We start from the raw sequence: 21,630 nt of genomic DNA, 5'->3' as shown, positions 1-21,630 counted from the left end.
TATAATCCCTCGGTGGTCTTATCATGGTGATGGAGGAAGTGTCTGGGGACGCTATGGTGGTCTTTGCCCTCCTGAATATAGCGTCGATGCTGACCGAAACGTGCTCTGAGGGTCCGTATGGTCCTGCCAACATAGTGCAGGCCACACGGACATACCAAGCAGTATACCACAAATTCCGACGAACAGGTATGGAATTCATTAATTCCATACCTGTTGCCTTCAATCACAAAAGCCTTCTGTCCATGCTTCACATTTTGGCATGTCAAGCATTGTACATACCAGTGACGTTAAAGAAGGTTAGGGAAGGGGAAGCATATTTTTTGTATTTAAGCTTGCTGGGTGCAATTTTTGTTTTTATGTTAGGGGCCTTTCTATATGAGAAGCGGGGTTTGTCAGGAAGTACTGCTTTTAAATGAGGATCTTGGAGCAAGAGTGGCCAATGTTTTTTGACCACCCGCTCCATTTGTCGGTGGTGATTGTGGAATTGGGTTGTAAATCTCATCTGTGAGCCTTCAGCTCCAGTCTTAGTACGCTTAGCAGTCTGTGGTGCTATGTATTGAGAGAACGCCTGCTCTACGATGGTGTCTGGGTACCCTTTTTCCAGGAATTTATGTTTGAGGGCTGTACCTTGTACTTCGTAATCCGAAGTCTTAGTGCAATTGTGTCTAAGTCTACAAAATTGACTTTTCGGGATATTGCCTAACCAACGAGGGTGGTGACAACTCTGATAGTGCAACAAGGAATTACCTGCAGTTGGTTTTATGTAATTCTTGGCCAATATGTGCTGGTTGTCATGGTGAAGATCCAAATCAAGAAAAGCCAAATGGTCAGGATCGACCACAGAAGTGAACCTTAATCCCATATCATTGTTGTTACAGTGGGAAACAAAGTTCGAAACTTCTGCAGCCTCTCCATCCCAAATAATGATGATATCATCGATATATCGTCCAAAGAACACTATATGGGGGGGGTGTAAGGATTGTTATTAAGCACATATCGAGTTTCCCAGTGTCCCATGGTGAGATTAGCATACGATGGAGCGAAATTGGCTCCCATCGCTGTGCCCGTAGTCTGTAAGTAGTAATCATCATTGAACAAAAAATAATTATGTGAAAGACAAAATAAAGTGGCTTGCATTATGAAGTCAGCCTGTTTTGGATGGATAGTGTCGTCCTGACTGAGATAGAACTCTAGAGCCCTCATGCCAACTGCATGTGGGATAGATGTGTACAGGGATTGTACATCTAACGAAACCCACAGATATGTCGGTTCCCAAGTGTACGGAGTAAGGAGCTCTAATAAATGTATACCGTCCCTGATGTAAGAGGGAAGCTCTTGGACTATAGGTTGTAGGAATATATCTATGTACTGCGAGAAGCCACTTGTAATGCTATCCATCGCAGCAACAATAGGCCTACCAGGAGGATTTGTTGTGCACTTGTGCACTTTTGGTAGGTGATAAAAATATGGGGTATGAAAATAGTCCCTGAAAAGAAAAGACATCTCGGTCTTGGAGATGTCTTTTCTTTTACAACTACTTTCTTTGTCCTGGCCTGATAAGGGCCAACACAATATTCTTCAACACTAGAATACCAGAGAAGTAGAAAGCTGTACCACCCCTAAGCAAGACAAATAGTGTGAACTAGGAAGCTAGGATCTCCCATGAACATTTCTAATGCTAGGAAAGTTTGGTTCAAAATCTGTGCAGCCTGGCAAGAGACACGCAAAGTGATAGGCTCACCTAACATCAGGCCAGACTTAACCTGCAGAGAGTGGTAACATGACAGTAGGTTATGGACCCAGTTAGGCTGGCCATAGAGGATTCTTTTTTTTTTTTTTTTTTGATCAGTTAGCCAGATCACCCAAACGGATTCCCCCTGTTAACACATTTGAGGTGAATAAATGAATGAATCCTCCCCACTGTGTTATTGTATTCTGACAGAGGAGACTCCTCCACTCTCAGAATACACTGATCAGCACTGCAGCCAGTTAGCTGTAGCGTTGATTGAATGCAGACTTTCCAACATTCCAATGTGGGAGGAGTTCATCAGTAGGTCTACTCCTCTCGAACTGGAATGGCCATAGACGGATTGAAATTTAGCTGTTCCCTGCTGAACCAGATTAATTTCAATCCATTGCTTGTCAGATTAAGCTGCAACCATGGAATTCCCCACCCTGTAGCCACACATAACAAAGGAGCACAATGCTGGTAACACCATTGACTTAACATGGCCACATGGCCATAGCTGGTTAATAACTTTGTCCAGATATGGTCGTACGGCCATATTAGACCACTGGTGTCAGCAGCATCTCTGTCCCTTTGTTATGTGTGGGCAGGGCAATCATCAGGGGGGTACTACCTGTACTCCTGTATGGGGCCCAGGCACATAGGGGGAACTGGACGGCTGGAGGATCGGTGGGGAGGGGGATCAATGTCAGAAAGATGCATTGTGTGCTTCTCCCTCTGCCAGCTGAAAGTTGGTTTCTCCCCCTCACCCCTCTTGCCAACTCTCAGCTGTTTGTCCCCGCCCACACTCAGAGCCGGGACAACGGGAACAGCAGTCTGTAGAAGTGGTGGAGAGAAAAGAGCCAGGAGGAGGTGCGTTGTGTTGTGCTCTCTCCTACTGTCAGAACAACACTTGTCCATGCAGCACAGGAGACAGGATCGCTCTTACATTGCATCGGACTGTACACACACACACAGTTTGATTACCATCCCCTACCTTCCCCATAGGCTGCTCATCTCCCGACAGCAGGAAATGTGGGTAGGGGCCGGTAATCAAACTCTGTGTGTGCGTGCATGTGTACACTCCGATGGAATGTAAGAACGATCCTGTCTCCTGTGCTGCATGGACGAGTGTTGTTCTGACAGGAGGGGAGAACACAACACAGCGCACCTCCTCCTGGCTTTGCAGTGGTCTTCCCCTAGTTGGGAGGCGGTGGAGCTTACAGTAAACTTGTACCCAATGAGGGTGGAGGGGGGGATAATAGTGGTAAAATAATTTATGCCTGGGATGTTTGTGCAGGAGGAGGGATTGGCAGCTTTCTATGCTAGGAAGTGTAATGGGGATTGGGGGATTTGTGCTAAGAGGGGAGATGGGGGGGGGGTTTAGTGCTGGGGGAGAGGGCTGTGAATTTGTGGAGGGATTGGGGGGGGTTTGCTGGGAGGGATTTCTGCTAAGAGGAGGGATTGGGGGATGTGCTGGGAGGGGTGATGGGGGGATTTGGTGCTTAGAGGAGGGATTTAAGGAATTTGTGCTGGAAGTGGGTATTGGGGGGGGGGGGGTTGCTAGGACAGATTGGGGAAATTTGTGCTGGGAGAAGGGGGATGGGGGAAATTGTGCTAGGAGGAGAGATTGGGGGGGGGGGGGAATTTGTGCTAGGATAGGGAATTTGAGAAAAAAGAAGATGTGTGCTAAGTGGGTGATTTTTTGGGGGGAGGAGATTTCTGATAGGAGGGGGAAGTTGGGTGGGATTTGTGCTAGGGGGTGGGATTGGGGAGCAAAGATTTGTGCATGGAGGGGGAATATTTGCATTTTGGTTTGGGGAGAATATTGACTGTATTGACAGACAGAATTTATGCTTAGAGCCTGAATGTGCTAATTAGTGCAGTTTTTTTTTTTTTTTTTTGAGGGGGAGGGTTTTATCCTGATATAAAATAAAATATAAAAATATAATTTTTATATTTTTGCCGGGAGGAGGTGGGGGTGGAGGGCACTGTCAGGTAGGCAGGGCCCTGGGATTTCTAGAGGCAGCCCTGTGTGTGGCTGCAGTGCAGGGGATTCCAAGACCGCAGCCGATTGGGCTGGTAGCCTGCTATCATGTGACGGCTTCCCATGGATTCAGGCCAAATTGTGCTGAACCTTAAGTCATTCCTACTCAGGAGGTAGGGCTGAGCCTACCTAAAAACAAAGTTGTACCTTAAAAGAGTAAGATGTGTAGAATATAGCATGAAAAACACTGATAGAATCAACAACTGTATACTATATATGTTGCATTTCCTTTGGAAATCAAAGTCCCAGAGTCTGGAGGAGGAGTGGAGAGGCACAGAATCCAGGTTGCATGAGTTCCAGTGTGAGGTTTCCACAATCAGTGTTGATTTGGGGAGCCATGTCATCTACTGGCATCGGTTCACTGTGTTTTATCAAATCCAAAGTCAGTGCAGCCCTCTACCAGGAAATTCTAGAGCATTTCATGCTTTCCCTCTGCTTATCAGCTTTATGGAGATGCTGATTTCATTTTCCAGCAGGACTTGGCACCTGCCCACACTGCCAAGTACCAATACCAGGTTTAATGATCATGGTATCACTGTGCTTGATTAGCCAGCAAACTCACCTGACCTAAACCCTATAAAGAATTTGTGGGGTATTGTCAAGAGGAAGATAAGAAAACATCAGACCCAACAATGCAGATGAGCTGAAGGCCGCTATCAAAGCAACCTGGGCTTACATAACGTTCAGCAGTGCCACTGGCTGATCGCCTCCATGCCACGCCGTATTGATGCAGTAATTCATGCAAAAGGATCCCCGACAAAGTATTAAGTGCATAATATACTGTACATGGACATACTTTTCAGTAAGTCAACATTTTTGTATTAAAAATCCTTTTTTTAACGTTCTTATGTAATATTCAAATTTTCTGAGATACCAAATTTTGGGTTTTCACTAGCTGTAAGCCATAATCATCAAAATAAAATAAAGAAATGCTTGAAATCTCTGTGTGTAACGCATCTAAATAAAATATGAGTTTCACTTTTTGAATTGAATTACTGGAATACATTATCTTTTTGATGATATTCGATATATGTATATGTGTAATATATATATATATATATATATATATATAAAAAGGTTAGGCTGTTTTCTGAAAAAAATACATATGTATTTTTTGATTGAAGTATCTCTTTAAATCTTTTAGCGCTGCCTCTTTTGTAAATCTTGTAAAAAATGCGTGTGTAGGGTTAAACTGTGCCAGGGAGCCATATCACGTAGACAAATTCAGGCTAAGATTTGAGGAGAAAGTCTTGTAAAATGCATAAACCTTTATATAGTCTAGGGATTCCCGTTGTCATAAACAATATATTTTCCCTCTATTGCCTCTACTACCTCTTCCAGTCTAATAACTTGCATTCACTGTGCATCTGTTCCTAGCTGTAATAATATCTGAATTTTCATCTGCTTCGAGACAGCCAAAAAATTGAGTAATGTTCACCTTACTTACTGCATTTATATTAATTTATTAAATTTGCTGAGTAACTTGAACATGAATCTTCTGTAAGTTATCGATGTGTGTCGCTGTTGATCATAAATGGTCAAGTGAAGTTTGCGGTCCTTACTGTTCACTAGGCATTTTAATCCACATTTGTTTGGCAAACTCCTTCGTCTTATCTGCGAACTTCCCAAAGTTGGTGGACCTTAGAATGAGGAGGGCAGGCAAGGGATGGGACCTATAGCTAAACATGGAGCTTAATGTGTTGAAAAAGAGTCAATGGTTTAAAAACAGTGCACACAGCGTACAAAAGTGCTGTGATTTGATAGTGATCAGCATGCAGGGGATTAAATTATATAATAATATCATCACCTAAAAAACATCACTACACGTGGACTACAAATGAGCAATTGATAACATACATAGGCAACAAATAGGTTTTGTAGACAATATGTGGGAAACAAACAGGCAATTTAATATATAATAGTAACAGACCAGAAATTGTGATGATATGCAGACAACAAGCAGCTGTTGTGACAATAGGACAACATCAAATTGGAAATCATGACAATGCTGACACATCAAGTAAAATGCAACTGGGCTCACCAGCAAAGCTTAACTTCAGTCAATTAATATGTCGTGCTATCCTAAATAGATGACCATACAATAAAAATGTCATAACCCAGAAAAACATATTAGAAACCCAAATCATCTAAAGAATATATATATATATACAATTGTTAAGATGGATTTTTTTGGCTTTAAGCACAAAATCTATAAGTGTCAAAAATCACAAAACACATGAAGTCCTAAAAGAGGATTCTTACTGCATCTGAGCACCAAAAACGCTATTTAATTGATTTTTAATATTCAAAGCAAACTTCCCCATCAATTTGTGTCTCCATGCATTATTTTAGTGAGAAATCTCTTTGAAAAACACCCTTCTAGCATCTCTGGCCGTGGTCATCTTTAGTAAGGGCAAATGATTCAACATTTACTTCCTGCCCTTAGCTCAGTTATGCATGCAGGAGAGTGTGCTTAGCTGAGAAAACTTCTCGTCCTTTCCTCCCCTCCCCTCCTGAAGACTCCTGGGATGTAGGACATCATTTGCCTAAGCAGGAAACCAGGAAGTAATGTAAGAAGAAATGTAAAAAAAATGTTTAAAATAAGTGATTAGGATATACTTTCCTAGCTATTTACTAATGCTAGCAGCATGAGGATTAAAACTAATGAATGTTGATTGGGAGAGTGAAGTTACACTTTAAAATTATTATATTAAATATGTGCAGTCCAAAAAATTTGACATTTCTTCACACATACTGTATATCTTCTTATATCATCCCCATGCAGTGCTCATAATCCAGTAATCAGTGTTCTCCCCTCCACTGGGTGTGTTGTCACCTGGATTCATGTGAGCTTCATGTGACAACTAAATGTGGTCAAAAAGCGCTTGTGTTCCTCAGGGACTCCTACAGATGTAAAAAGTATTGGGATTCTCCACCTTTCCTTCTTTCTCTGTATTCCACTATATAGGTATCCTCATGTCAAGTCTGAATCAGCCATTTCCATGAAAAAAAAGAAAATCGCCAAACAATAGTGCTTATAACATGCTTAGAACGTTAAAAAACACTTTCCTACATTCCCACTCTACCAAATTTACGTTTACATTAAAAAGGTGCTTACAGTGCACCACACTTACATAGCAAGAAAGTGCAAATGCCGATGTCGCTGATCAGCAATACAGCTATGCATAATCGTTCGAGTGTTGTGACATAAGTTGCCCCTCCCCTACGAGTTACGCCACAGAGTCAAGTGGCTTCCTCAGGGGATTTTTATTGTGTTGTCTGGCATAAGTCATCTATTTAGGATAGCGCAGCACATTATGGTTTAATGTTTAAGCACACATAAGTATATGGGAATGTGTTAGGCACTAGCAGCTCACACTATAAATTCACACCCATAGCAGCTCACAAGGTCTAATACATTCTCCTAACTTCCATCAGTTGCTCTTCTTTTACAGTAACTGTTCTGTGCTAATGACCTCAGGTCTTTGTAACAATGTAACTTTGCACACTGAAAATAATTAACATAAAAATATTCTGCATTCGACTACAGTATATATAACTGTTTTCTGCTACCCAGGACAGTACTCCCAACCAAAGTCTAAGCCCCTGCAGCTCAAAGGCTCTATTGAAAAACCAGTAAATATAAACAGAATGCACAGGTAAAGTGTAGAGGTTTATCTTTCTGCCCCATGACAATACGATTTCCCCAGTCTCCTCACAATGCAGCAGTCAGTGGGCCGGTGTGCCAACGTGTGGGAATGGTGGGAGGGCCGTACATAGCCATGCTTACCTCCCAACTTTCTGAAGAGCAAAGAGGGACCCCTTTTAACACAGTATGTGGGCAAAGGGCAATTCCCTACCACAGTCTCGTTTACATGGAACCACAAGGATCGAGTATGCAGAATGTTTTAGGCTGAACCACAAGTGCTTTTTTTTAACCTCTATTTTTCTTTTATATCAGCTTTTCAAAATACCAAATGCATTACTACAGAGGTTGGATAAAAAGTTTAGTGCAACATAATACTTTTGGTAGTAAAATAGTACCTTTTGTATAGAGATGTACACATTAGACCAAACGGAGGGACAAATGGGGCTGTGTAAGGGGCAGAGGGATTTGGTCTCAAGAGGAGCAGTCCCTTTAAATAAGGGACGGTTGGAAGCTTTGGCCATGTGTGAATTTTTACTTATCTTGAAACCCACAACTGACATAGGACTTCAGGGGGCACTGGCAGTGGATCTGAGCATGAATGGCCAAGGCAATTACTGACTGCAAAACCTGTATAAGCTCTGTGTTTGATAGTGTGGCGTAATTTTTACATATTCCTTCTTTTCAATGATAGCATTCAGATCTGACATTTGGTTTGAGCACTGTATACTGGGAGTAGGCTAAATACTATGTTTAGGGACCAGGTATTTACCTAGGGCTCAGATGGAGCAATGGGGAGCATTGTGAAGGTATCAGCAGGTAAAGTTTTTTTCTCATAAGAGAACCTGTGAACCTTGAAAGTTAAAAGAGGAAGAGAGCCTACAGTGTCAAAAATATGGGAACTGCAATTGTTGACTTTTTTGAATGTACAAGTGGGGTGCTTTCTTTCTCATCTTTGCTTTGCAACTGGGCAATTCATTGATTAGTCACTGGTCTGTTGTACACAAGTTTGTTCCATGTTAGTGACTCAACAAATAGTGAAGAAAGGACAAATATGACAACCCTGGAGCTTCAAACACAAGCCAGTATCGTGAAGCTTCTTTCATCCTAAAAGGGTAATTCCAAAGAAAATGTGTACTGAGGGACACATCCAAAGAAAATGTATACTGCCATTGCTGACCTCTCTTTCAGAATATACTGGTTCCCTGGTTATCATACCTAACCAGTGGCTTAAAGAAGACGTACAACTAAAGCTTGTTTGGCTGTACTTTTGTGGATCACAGGAGTGCAGCTCGTTTTGCACTCCTGTGACCCGTTTTCAGGAGAGAGCGGGCTAAAGTCTGCTCTCTGCTGACGTCACAGAGTCAGCCCAGGTTCGGGCATCATCACGACCATAGAGTTGAGATCAGTCCACATGTCTGGACCCCCAGCTTATCCTCTCAGCGAGCTGCTGAAAGCCTGAGCCAACCACTCCCACCCCCTCTACAGCCCAGCGCTCCAGCGAGTGAGGAGGGGGCATAGCAGAGAGCTGTGAGTACCGAGCAATAGGCAGTGTTTGATTGCTCTGTTCTCAGTGTTAGAGGCACTTGGGGACAGATGCAGCACTCACCTAGGTAAGTATGAATCAAAAGAAAATACCCATACATCTCTTTTAAGCACTTTCTAAGTCACTTATGTCACTGTGCTCTATGTTTATTTCAATTCAGTATCTGGAAGTAGCAAGGCCAAAGTGAATAAGTGACTCTTTTTTTTTTTCAAAGGAAGGTAAGTAGTGACCGGTATTTTCCTCATTGCAGGGTACCTTTAACTTATTTGAAGATTGTTTAAAGGTAAATCTCAAAACATTAATCTAGAAAGAGGTAAAATGGGAAAAAATCACCCAAACATCTCATAAATGCGTACTTGGTAAGCACCTGATTTTCTACTCCCAAATCTATGGAAGAGAGGAGATTAGTCACTGGTATTTGCTGCAATGGGGCGAAGGCAATCATTGTGTGATTGCAAATCTCTTGTGTAGTAACTCAAATTAGAACTAATGTGATGGAAACTAATTGATCAGTCTTCTGAGATGTTAGTTGTGCAAATGTAAGAATAAACATCGCTCTTGTAATTTAGGCTTACCCTGCATGCTGGGACAACTGTTTCAGCTTAAAGGATAATTTCACTTTTTTTTAACAAAACAATAAATGCACATGTTTTTGCAAGAAAAAAAAGTTTGCATTTATTATTATTTTTTCTTAGGAGCCTGCAGAAAGTTGCACCTGTGGAGGTCAGGCTTCTACAGACTTCTCCTACCTCTTTCTGCCCATATCTCTGTATGGACTGTAAGTTGCAGAGCTGCAGGAAGAATGAATGGCCTACAAGCGTGTTGATCTGTGTGCTTGCAGTCAATTGAAACTACAATTTAGTCTGCCTCGGTGGAAGAAGGGACTTGTTGTTTAATCACTTGGAGATCTCTGTGACTGAATGACATGGCTGTGATTTTAAAATGTGACAGTGGCTGCAGGGGAATTGAACCCCCCACCCCCTTCCCCTCTTTGGCACAGGGGGATGAGGGGGAGTGCTGCATAGCAACATGGTACATGTTATATCCCAAATACAGGTGTAATATGTTACTAAAGCTGAACTTATCCTTGAAAAGAATAAAAACTAAACAACTGCAATTTATAACAGTAGGGCAGGTTCAATTCAATATTGTCTGTCTCACACTATATACATCCTATAAATATTGATAGCTCTTTACATAACCAACAAATTACTAAAGACAATGTAAAGGTGAATGATAAACCCCGCAAAGCTGTTCAGATCAAATAATAATTAGCTGCTCATGGGTAGGGCAGTACATTGAACATTACAAAAGGTTCTCAGGAGTTGGATTGATGGGTGATCAATGCACCACATCCCTTGTTAGTATAAAACAAGACATATCAATGGGACTTTATAAGTGCCAAAAACAACATTGGACAAATCAAAAACATATTTTCTTTTAATGAATTAAAAAATTACAGTATCTCACAAAAGTGAGTACACCCCTTACATTTTTGTAAATTTTTAATTATGTCTTTTCATGTGACAACACTGAAGAAATGACACATTGCTACAATGTAAAGTAGTGAGTGTACAGCTTGTATAACAGTGTAAATTTGCTGTCCCCTCAAAATAACTCAACACACAGCCATTATTGTCCAAACCACTGGCAACAAAAGTGAGTACACTCCTAAGTGAAAATGTCCAAATTTTGCCCAATTATCAATTTTCCCTCCCCGGTGTCATGTGACTCGTTAGTGATACAAGGTCTCATGTGTGAATGGGAAACAGGTGTGTTAAATTCTGTGTTTTCGCTCTCACTCTCTCATATTGGTCACTGGAAGTTCAACATGGCACCTCATGGCAAAGAACTCTCTGAGGATCTGAAAAAAAGAATTATTGCTCTACATAAAGATAGCCTAGGCTATAAAAAGGTTGCCAAGACCCTGAAACTGAGCTGCAGCACGGTGGCCAAGACCATACAGCGATTTAACAGGACTGGTTCCACTCAGAAAAGGCCTCGCCATGGTCTACCAAGGAAGGTGAGTGCACATGCACAGCATCATATCCAGAAGTTGTTTTTGGGAAATTGACGTATGAGTGCTGCCAGCATCGCTGCAGAAGTTGAAGGGGTGGGGGGTCAGCCTGTCAGTGTTCAGACCATACGCCGCACACTACATCAAATTGGTCTGCATGGCTGTCCTCCCAGAAGGAAGCCTCTTCTGAAGATGAAACACAAGAAAGCCCACAAACAGTTTGCTGAAGACAAGCAGACTAAGGATATGTATTACTGGAACCATGTCCTGTAGTCTGATTAGACAAAGATAAAGTTATTTGATTCAGATGGTGTCAACCATGTGGCTGCAACCAGGGGAGGAGTATAAAGACAAGTGTGTCTTGCCTACAGTCAAGCATGGTGGTGGGAGTGTCATGGTCTGGGGCTGCATGAGTGCTGCCACCACAGGGGAGCTACAGTTCATTGAGGGAACCATGAATGCCAACTTGTACTGTGACATACTGAAGCAGAGCATGATCCTCTCACTTCCGAGACTGGGCCGCAGGGCAGTATTCAAATATGATAACGACCCCAATTACACCTCCAAGATGAAGAAGCTGAGGGTAAAGGTGATGGACTGGCCAAGCATGTCTCCAGACCTAAACCCCATTGAGCATCAATGGGACATCCTCAAATGGAAGGTGGGGAAGTGCAAGGTCTCTAACATCCACCAGCTCTGTGATGTCATCATGGAGGAGTGGAAGAGGAGTCCAGTGGCAACCTGTGAAGCTCTGGTGAACTCCATGCCCTAGAGGGTTAAGGCAGTGCAGGAAAATAATGGCGGCCACAGAAAAGATTGACACTTTGGGCCCAATTTGGACATTTTGACTTAGGGGTGTACTCACTTTTGTTGCCAGTGGTTTGGACAATAATGGCTGTGTGTTGAGTTATTTTGAGGGGGAAAGCAAATTTCCACTGTTATACAAGCTGTACACTCCCTACTTTACATTGTAGCAAAGTGTAATTTCTTCAGTGTTGTCACATGAAAAGATAATAAAATATTTACAAAAATATGAGGGGTGTATTCACTTTTATTTGATACTGTATATTTTAAATACATAAAAATAAAGGTTTGCAACACCCTATTTCTCAATTTGAATATATCTCTGAATGAACACCCCTTGCTATATAGACAGTGTTTGTTGTTTTTATTTAAATAGATTAAATGACTAGTTCTCTTACATAATACTGATCTAATGTAACTGTTAATGCATAATATCTCTTCAATACATGAAGTGGGGCAGTTGTAGTTCGACGTGTTTTCAAATAAGTTTTGTCAGTTAGACAGAGATAATATATGTGATATCATCAATAATTGATATTCCATGTACAAGCACAATTTACATAGCATTCATGTTTAGGTATATTATTATGCACCTAGGCAGAAGAATTGAAATAAACTTACATTATGTACATTAAAGCCAGATGTGCACTGAATATCACAAGCCCATAGCCAAAAACCTCTTCTCTTGTGGGGACCTTAGGGGGAGAAATGAGATGTCTCACTCAACCACATATAAGGGTATGCCATTGGTATATTTAGACCTACACAAAGGTAAGTAGGTAGATCATAAAGGTAAGTGTAACCACACTCATGTAATGACCTTTCTCCAACCTTCCATATATTTGAGGTGGAGAATATGGGAGTGGAAGTATGGAATGGTGCTACGAGAGGCAAATATAAGATGACATAACATGAGTCTGAGAGTAGGGGATGGTGCCACAAGAGGCAAATATAGGGTGACATAACATGAGTCTGAGAGTAGGGGATTGTGCCACAAGAGGAAAATATAGGATGACATAACATGAGTCTGAGAGTAGGGGATGGTGCCACAATAGGCAAATATAGGATGACATAACATGAGTCTGAGTGTAGCGGATGGTGCCACAAGAGGCAAATATAGGATGATTCCACTCATGATGTAGTTAGAAACTAAGGAGTAGGGATGATCGAACTTTTCAAAAGTTTGGTTTCGACCAGAACACCCGAATTTCCCAAAAGTTCGGCCCGGATTTCAGAACCCCATTGAAATCAATGGGACCCGAACTTCGGTAATCAAAAAACACCATTTTGAAGCCCTGAAACCCAATAAATGCCCCTAAAAAGTGCCTAGGGTTCTGGGTCATGCCCCAGGGACAATTAATCACACAAAAAAAAGTTCTTAAAAATTGTCATTTTTGATAGAGAGCCAATTATTGAAAAAATTATTGAAAAAAAAAAATAAGATTTCTTTGGATTTAGTGTCTGGGGGGTCTAAAAAGTGTACCTGTGAAGTTTCAGCTCTGTAGCATGCCCAGAACCAGAAAAAAAAGTTTGTTTGTATTAGAATTAATATAGAACAGGGATATGGCTCCGCTATTTTCACACCTTGCCGGTTTTGTAGCAAGCGTTTTTTTGGGCATTTTTTGGGCGTCTTTGGAGGCAGGCATAACATCAGAACTTCTGTGTAGGGGTATATATACACACACACATGTATGTATATATACACATACACATACACATATATAGGTGTGAAAGTAGCAGAACACTATGCTTGCGCTAATGAAATAATTAACACCCATATGGCTTCTCTGCTATAACACCTATATGTGTGTATAAATACATATAAGCGTGTGTGTATATATACCCCTATACAGAAGTTCAGATGCTTTGCCTGCCTCCAAAGACCCCAAAAAAATGCCCAAAAAAACGCCAGCTACAAAAACGCCCAGGTGTGTTTTTGCAGCAGGCTTTTTTTTTGGGCATTTTTTGGGGGTCTTTTGGAGGCTTTGGAAACTAGATTATTAAATCTAACTATAGTGGAAAATAGTACCCTAACTACACTAGATATCCCTTTCCTCACACTAATAATTGCTAAATGACACTTTGAAGCAGAAGTAACAGAACTGCTTCCACTCTCTTCCACGTCCCTGTATTACAATGCTAGGGATTTGCCGGGGCTACCTTATATACTGGGGGGCGTATTCACTAATGATTGGCCTCTGGACCCCCTAGTCACTCCAATCACATTCCTAGCATTCTCCTGCCCCCTCAATTTGCTTTTACTGATGGTTCTGGTCCAATCACGGGCTTTTAAAGCCCATTTCCTGTCCCATTGCATTTTGGTCGGTTCTGGTTGCCGAATTCCGAACTTTTTCAGCAAAAAGTTCAGAATTCGGCCGAACCTCGAACAGTTAATGTTTGGGTTGAACCGATGGTCGACCCGAACCGTTCGATCATCCCTACTAAGGAGTTGATTTACTAAAACTGGAGAATGCTAAATCAGGAGCAGCTATGCATGGTATCCAATCAGGTTTTAACTTCAGCTTGTTTAATTAGGCTTTTCTTCTTTTTTATTTATTTATTTATTTTTTCTCCAGTATCCCTTCCCCCAAAAAAAAAAACATAAATAAAACATAGAGTGGAGAGAGGAGAGGAGACCATGTGACACTTCTTATATTGTCGCCGCGTCTGCGTCCATAAAATGAACCCATGGTAGCCATCTAGCTCTAATTTCTTCCTCTGTGTTTTTCAAGGAGGATGTAAGTTCCTCCATCTTATAGATTTCTCTTACTTTAGAGTACCATAATTCCACCGTGGGCGACTGGGTTTGTCTCCACAGAGCAGGTATACACGCCTTTGCAGCATTCAAAAGTCTAATTGTCAGTGATTTTCGATATCTTTTTAAAGAAATTTTTGTAAGATGCAAGAAACAAAAAGCTGGGTCCCCCTGTATTTCTACCGCTGTTAATTGTTTAATAACCGAAGCGATTTTTGTCCAGAACTCGAGGACATGACCAAAAAATATGCATCATGGACCCTACCTCCGATCCACAACGCCAACAGTTTTCCGAGATATTCTCGTCCATTTTGTGTAACACCTCCGGGACCCTATACCACCGCGTTAGTATTTTGTAACCCGTTTCCTGCGTTTTGCACTCCATTGAGGATTTGTGTACTGTAGATAGAATCCGATTTACCTGGCCAGAAGTAAAAGACACTGCCAATTCCCGTTCCCATTGGCGCATAAATGGCAACTGCTGGTTATCTTGTTCTTCTATTAACCATCAATAGAATAAAGATATCATATGTTTAGGTGGTGTATTTGAAATACATATCTTTTCAAAGGGTGTTAAGTTCCGTGGAACGTACCCCCTTTGATGATATGTCTTGAGAAAGTAACTCAGTTGCTGTATACTAAGATAGTCAAGACTACTATCTGGCCATGATTTTATTTCTTCCTGGGAAGGAATTTGTTCTCTCTGCCATACGTCATGTAAACGCGTCTTTCCCATCTGTGCCAGGCGTCTGATTTTACCATTCATACAACCTGGGGGGAATTCCGGGTTGCCTATGATGGGTATCAATGGAGAGGGGGCTGGGGCTATTTTCCCATACTGCTGAATATGTCGGGTTTCTCTTAATGTCGTCCCTATAACCGGATGAGAGAAAATCCTATCCGTAGGTGAGTAAATTGACCACGGTGCTGGGGGGTCAACTGACCCGCCTCAACAACTTCCAACCCGACCCAACGCTTATTGGCCTTGTTACAGTTCCAGTCCACTACCCGAGTTAAATGGATAGCCCTGTAATACCGGAATACATCTGGTAGCCCTATCCCGCCCTGTGATTTTGGCAAGGATAGGGTCTGTAGTCGTATTCGAGGTGTCCTAGAGGCCCAGATAAACGAACGGAACAAAACCTTCATCTGACGCAAAAAAGTCGGTGGTAAAGTTATTGGAAGCGTCTGCATTACATACAGAATCCTGGGCAATATATTCATTTTTAATGCGTTACACCTACCGAACCAGGTTAGAGTTAGTTGCTGCCAAGCCCTCAGATCATTTTTGATCTTTCCAAGTAAAGGGTTATAATTTTTCCTATATATTTCTAGCGGGTCCGCAGTAATTTGAATCCCCAGATATTTTATCGAGCCCTCGGCCCAGTGGAATGGAAAAGCAGACCGTAATTGTAATTCTTCTTGCAATGGCATAGCAATGCTCATCGCAGCTGACTTTGTCAAATTGATCTTATAGTTAGCAAGCTTTCCATATATTCTGAGTGTCTCCAATATATTTGGAAGTGACACGGTGGGATTTATGACGAAAAACACTAGGTCGTCTGCAAATGCAGCGACCCTGTGCTGTTCGCCCCCTACCCTTAATCCAGTAATATCTGGTGCCCTTCGTATTATACATAACAGGGGTTCAAGTGTTAAGATAAAAATAAGTGGGGATAATGGACAACCCTGCCTAGTCCCATTTGATAGCGTAAAAAAGTCTGATCTCCATTCATTAACGCGTACTGCTGCTGAGGGATTAGCATAAAGTGATAGAATATATGTCAACATCTGCGGACCCACTCCAATATGTGACAGGGTGGCCTGGATAAAATGCCAGGACACCCTGTCAAATGCTTTCTCCGCATCCGTGGAAAGCAACACCATCTTATTATGGGATTCGTGTGCCGAATAGATGATATCCACGACCCGCGTCGTGTTGTCCCTTGCTTCACGTGATGGGACAAAGCCCACCTGGTCAAAATGTATCAGATCGGGAATATACGGCAAGAGACGATTAGCCAGTATTTTAGCCATTAGTTTAGTATCACAGTTCAGGAGTGAGATGGGGCGGTAACTACCACACAATAGGGGGTCTTTCCCCTCTTTAGGTATAAGGGAAATGTATGCCCTTAGAGAATCTATAGGTAGTAACGCCCCATTCAAAACTGAATTTGTGTGCCTCAGGAAAGGTTGTACCAAAGGTGTTCTAAAATTTTGATAATAAGGCAATGTAAAACCGTCTGGTCCTGGTGCTTTATGTATTTTAGTCTGAGCCATTGCCTCCACTAACTCCTTCTCTGTAATCTCCCCTTCCATTGCTAATGATTGTTCCTTTGATAGGACAGGCAGGCCAGAGTCCCGTAGATAACTCGCTATCTTTTCTAACTTTTTTTTTTCCCTGTCCAAATTTCCTCCCTCCATGGGCTGCAAATTGTACAGAGAACGATAAAAAGTGCAGAACTCATCTGCAATCGCCGATGAGGTATACACTTCTCCCCCACCTGCCTTCTTTATGCGGGGGATATGTGTTTGTTTCCTAGGGCCCCTGAGTGTCCTTGCCAACATCACTCCTGGTTTGTTCGCGTACTCAAAAAAGTATCTTTTTGACCATGTCAGTTTTTTGTTTATTTTTAAAAAGAGGAGATCATTTAGTTCCTCTCTCAACCGTGTAAGAGGGATCAAATGCTCCATGGCCAACGATCTTTTATGTTGTCTACTAAGATTCTCTACTTGAGATAGCAACTCGTTTACTTTTTTCTCCTGTAATTTTTTTCCGTTGGGAGGCCAAACGCATTATCTCTCCCCGCACCACACACTTGTGTGCTTCCCAAATTATTGAAGGAGACAAGGTATCATCTCTGTTATCCAGAAAATAATTCCTTAACACCTCTTCAATTTTCGTCCTAATCTCAGGAAATTGTAATAAGGACTCATTAAGGCGCCACGAAGAAGGTCTAGGGAGCATAGAGTCCCAGTCCATAGATACATGTACCGATGCATGATCTGACATGGAGAAATCATCAATATTGGATGACATAACTAACGGAATGTCTGACTGCGGGATCAGAATACGGTCTATTCGAGTGTAGGCGTTGTTGATCGGAGAATAGTACGTAAAATCCCGTTCCTTCGGGTGCATTAATCGCCATGGATCCACCAAATTTAAAATCGCTAATTCGCGCTGAAAACGGCGTATCCGTGCGTATGAAATACAGAAGGACTTCTTTGAAGTATCTATGAGTGGTTCTGGGACAAAGTTGAAATCCCCCCCTACTACTAGATGGCCTTCCCTGAATCCCAATATAGCCAGTGTTAATTGCTGCAGGAATGTCAGATGGTCTGAATTGGGTAGATATACATTTACTAGTGTTAGTTCTGTTTGGCCAATACTCCCTTTCACCAGCAAGTATCTTCCCATGGGATCTGCCATTGTGTCCTTTAATGTCCACTTAATCGTCTTAGAGATAAGAATACTAACTCCCTTTGACCTAGCAATAGGGGAAGGGGCATGATATGCCCAAGGGAAATCCCTATTGCCTAATTTGGGCAAAGAGTCTTTCCTAAAATATGTCTCTTGCAAGAATGCTATTTGTGTATGCCACCGTTTCAGATCCTGCAACAGGCGTGTACGTTTCTGTGGGGTGGATAAACCTCTGACATTAAATGTCGATATTCTACAACCAAATTTTAGGTATCCCCTTTGCCTCTTCTCCCTCTCTCCCCATCTTAGACCCGTACAGGGCCCTAAGTGCTGACAGCGCCCACCAGCACACAAAAATTTAATTAGGCTTTGACAAAAAAAAAGAAAAATGGAAGTGGATTGGTTTCTATGCAGAACTACGCCAAATTTAGCACTCTCTAGTTTTAGTAAATTTACCCGTGTGTAACGACACCTGCTCCTTAGGCCAACATTTAGCTCAAAATGCCCAATTAGGCGATTACATTTAGGTTAAAAGCAGCACACCATCATCCCAGATTAGCTTAGTGAAACTGTACTATTCTTCCTCCAGCGATGTCAAATCAAAGATTTCCCTCACCGCTCTGTCCACCTATATCTTCTTCTCCGCATCTTCTGCTCCCACATCAATCATATGTTCCCACTACACATCCACTTTTGTGGAAACTCCTGTGTGAATCATACCTAAAACCCGACTGCATTCCAGACATCTAGCGCATACGCAGCATACAGTGTACAGCAGGGCTTGACAAATTTGCTTTGAATCTAGGAGCCACCTAAAAAAGTTAGGAGCACATTGTTTTTTTTTTTTTTTTAACTAGCAAAGCTTTATTTTCAATGACAAAACTCCTCTTATGTAGCCCTGATGTGTATCTTTACAGATACATGACACAGGTTTACACGCAGAGAATACACAGAAGTGCTGGTATATGAAGAAGAAACAAAAATAATGTAGCTCTGCTGCAGGTAAGTAGCAGAGCCAACATTTTTTTTTTCAGATGTTAATCACTTGCCTACCAGGCACTTTCACCCCTCTTCTTGTCCTGGCCAAATTTCAGCTTTTTTGGCTGTCTCACTTTAAATGACAATTGCGCAGCCATGCAACACCTGTATCGATATGAAATTGTTATTTTTTTGAGACCGCTTTCTCTTGGTGCTATTTATTCACCATTGGGGTTTTTATTTTTTGCTAAACAAACAAAAAAACACTAAAAGTATTGAAAAAAAAATGTTTTTTTTCCTAAAGTAATTGTAAAGTCTTGTTAAAAAAATAAATAAATAACAAATATATTATACTTCCCTTCTCTGTGCAGTTGGTTTTGCACAGAGCAGCCCGGGTCCTCCTCTTCTCAGGTCCCTCCTCTCTGCTCCTGGCCCCTCCCTCCTATCGAGTGCCCCCGCAGCAAGCAGCTTGCTAAGGGGGCACCTGAGCCGAGCTGCAGCTCCGTGTGACCATTCAGACACGGGGCGGCAATTTGGCCCAGCCCCTCTCTCTCCTGATTGGATTACTGACTTTGACAGCCCCGGGAGCTAATGGCGCAGCTGCAGAATCTCAGCCAATCAGGAGGGAGAGTCTCAGGATGGCTGAGGGACTCATGGATATAGCTGGACAGAGAGGGGGCTCAGGTAAGAATTAGGGGATGCTAGGAAGACACACAGAAGGCTTTTTATCTTAATGCATAGAGAGCATGAAGATAAAAAAAACCTTCCTTACTTTACAACTCAGTTTAATTTGTGTTGGAAAAGTTTGCAAATAATTATTTTTTCTTCTTCACTGATGTGAACAGACTGCTGCACTGATGGGCACCGATAGGCGGCACTGATGAGGGGACACTGATGGTCGGCAGTGGCACTGATAATCAGGGCAGTGATTATCAGTGTAAATGTGCCTGTCAGAATTGCCGGTTACCGTCTTTCCTTTCTTCACGCTGTGATAGCGTGTGCGGAAAGTACTGCCAAAAACCAGCAAGTCTGTTTACAATGTGATTAGCTGTGATTGAACACAGCTGAACACATGGTAAAGGGCCACTGTGATTGGCCCTTTACCTCGATTTGTGATCAACTGTTTCCGAAGGACACAGCAATTACAGAACTCGGCCCGGGGGCACACAGAGGGGCAGGGTTCTGGGAGGATGTCAATAGACCCCCCCCCCCCCCCTCCCAGAACTAGTCAACCATAGGAATGGCTCACATTATCTGATCAAGGGAATTGCTTACACTAGCTGACCGCGGGAATGGGCTAACAAAAGCCCGAGCAGCAGGACGCAATTTCTAGTCGCCATGGTGACCTGGCACCTGGGATTTGTCGAGCCCTGGTGTACAATATTTTACAATTTAGTAGGAGGACAGGAGACACGTAAAGCCTATTCTGCTTTAAAAAAAAAAAAAAAACTCTTAGCAATTTTTATCTATAAGGCTGCTTTCAAACTGATGTCCTGCAGTTTACCCACACCGTGGGTGCAGCACAATGTTTCTGCAACTTTCCTGGGCTAGTTGCATCTTTCCATAATATATCCTGCAGGTTTGGTGCACTTTCTGAAAGCGCACAAAAATTCCCGCATTCAGGAGTTTTGTTGTGATTTCAGAAAGTTCACCAAACCTTCAGGATATATTAGAAGTACAGCGAACCCGCAGGAAAGCTGCAGGTACACTGCACTGTACCTGCAATGTGGGTAAACTGCAGCACATCGGTGTGAAAGCAGCCTTATAGGGGGCTCAGAACAGTAAGGGTTCCTTCACAAGTGCAGCATGCACTGCTGCTCCCCTAAAAAGCAATCTGAGTGTGTTTGACAGGTGCTTAGGAGGCGATATGTTGCCTTCTCGCCACCTCATTTAAACCTATGATTGTCATGCAAAGCACGTGATTGCTACACGTTAGTACCGCAGTTAGAGGTTTAAATCAGTGTGAAAGCAGCCCTATACTATTATGCCCACTGGATTTCTTCACACTGACCTGAAGATCTCTTCTTTCCTGCTGCTGGCACCACTTTGGCGACCACTAGCCGAGATAAGAGGTGGAGTGTAGTTGGTATAACTTTGCATGGGACAGAAGCCAGCACTACAGAGGAGGCATCAGCTTATGTGGCTCTTGCTCCCTAATACAGCTCCAACTGTACAAGTAGTCCCTCTCAGGGCCGCTGATAGGGGGGGACCACCAGCCCTCTTGTAGGGGGCCCGAGCACACAGGGGGGCTCACACAGAGAGGGGGATTAGTGATGGACAACAATTACAGAAATCTTCCTCCAGCACCTGAATCTGATCTGTCCCTCTCCCTGCTATCAGCTTTTATCTGTTGAGAAAGAGACAGTCGTCCCTCACTAATCCCCCTCCCTTGTGTGGGCCCCCCTTCCAGCACTTATCTCTGCTCAGGAGTTTATTTGTAAATTGTAGCTTTGTTTCTCTCTCTCGGTCTCTCTGATCACTGAGCTCCAACTGCCCAGCCTGTATATTTTTCTCATCTCATCTTCTTTTTTATTTAACATAGTTTTTTTTTTAGATTTAGCAGGAATTATGTGAGTTGTCAGCCCTGCCAAAACTATTAAATTGTCCCTTTTTCTCATGTGATATGTAGTTTAAGATCAGATCTGAGAGGGCTGTTTAAACTCGCTATACATGGATGGACATTCGGC

This window comes from Pelophylax lessonae, assembly GCF_965119305.1.
Source record: "Pelophylax lessonae genome assembly, chromosome: 4".
NCBI lineage: Eukaryota > Metazoa > Chordata > Amphibia > Anura > Ranidae > Pelophylax > Pelophylax lessonae.
The sequence above is the reverse complement of the archived record's forward strand: the minus strand, read 5'-3'. Positions refer to the sequence as shown.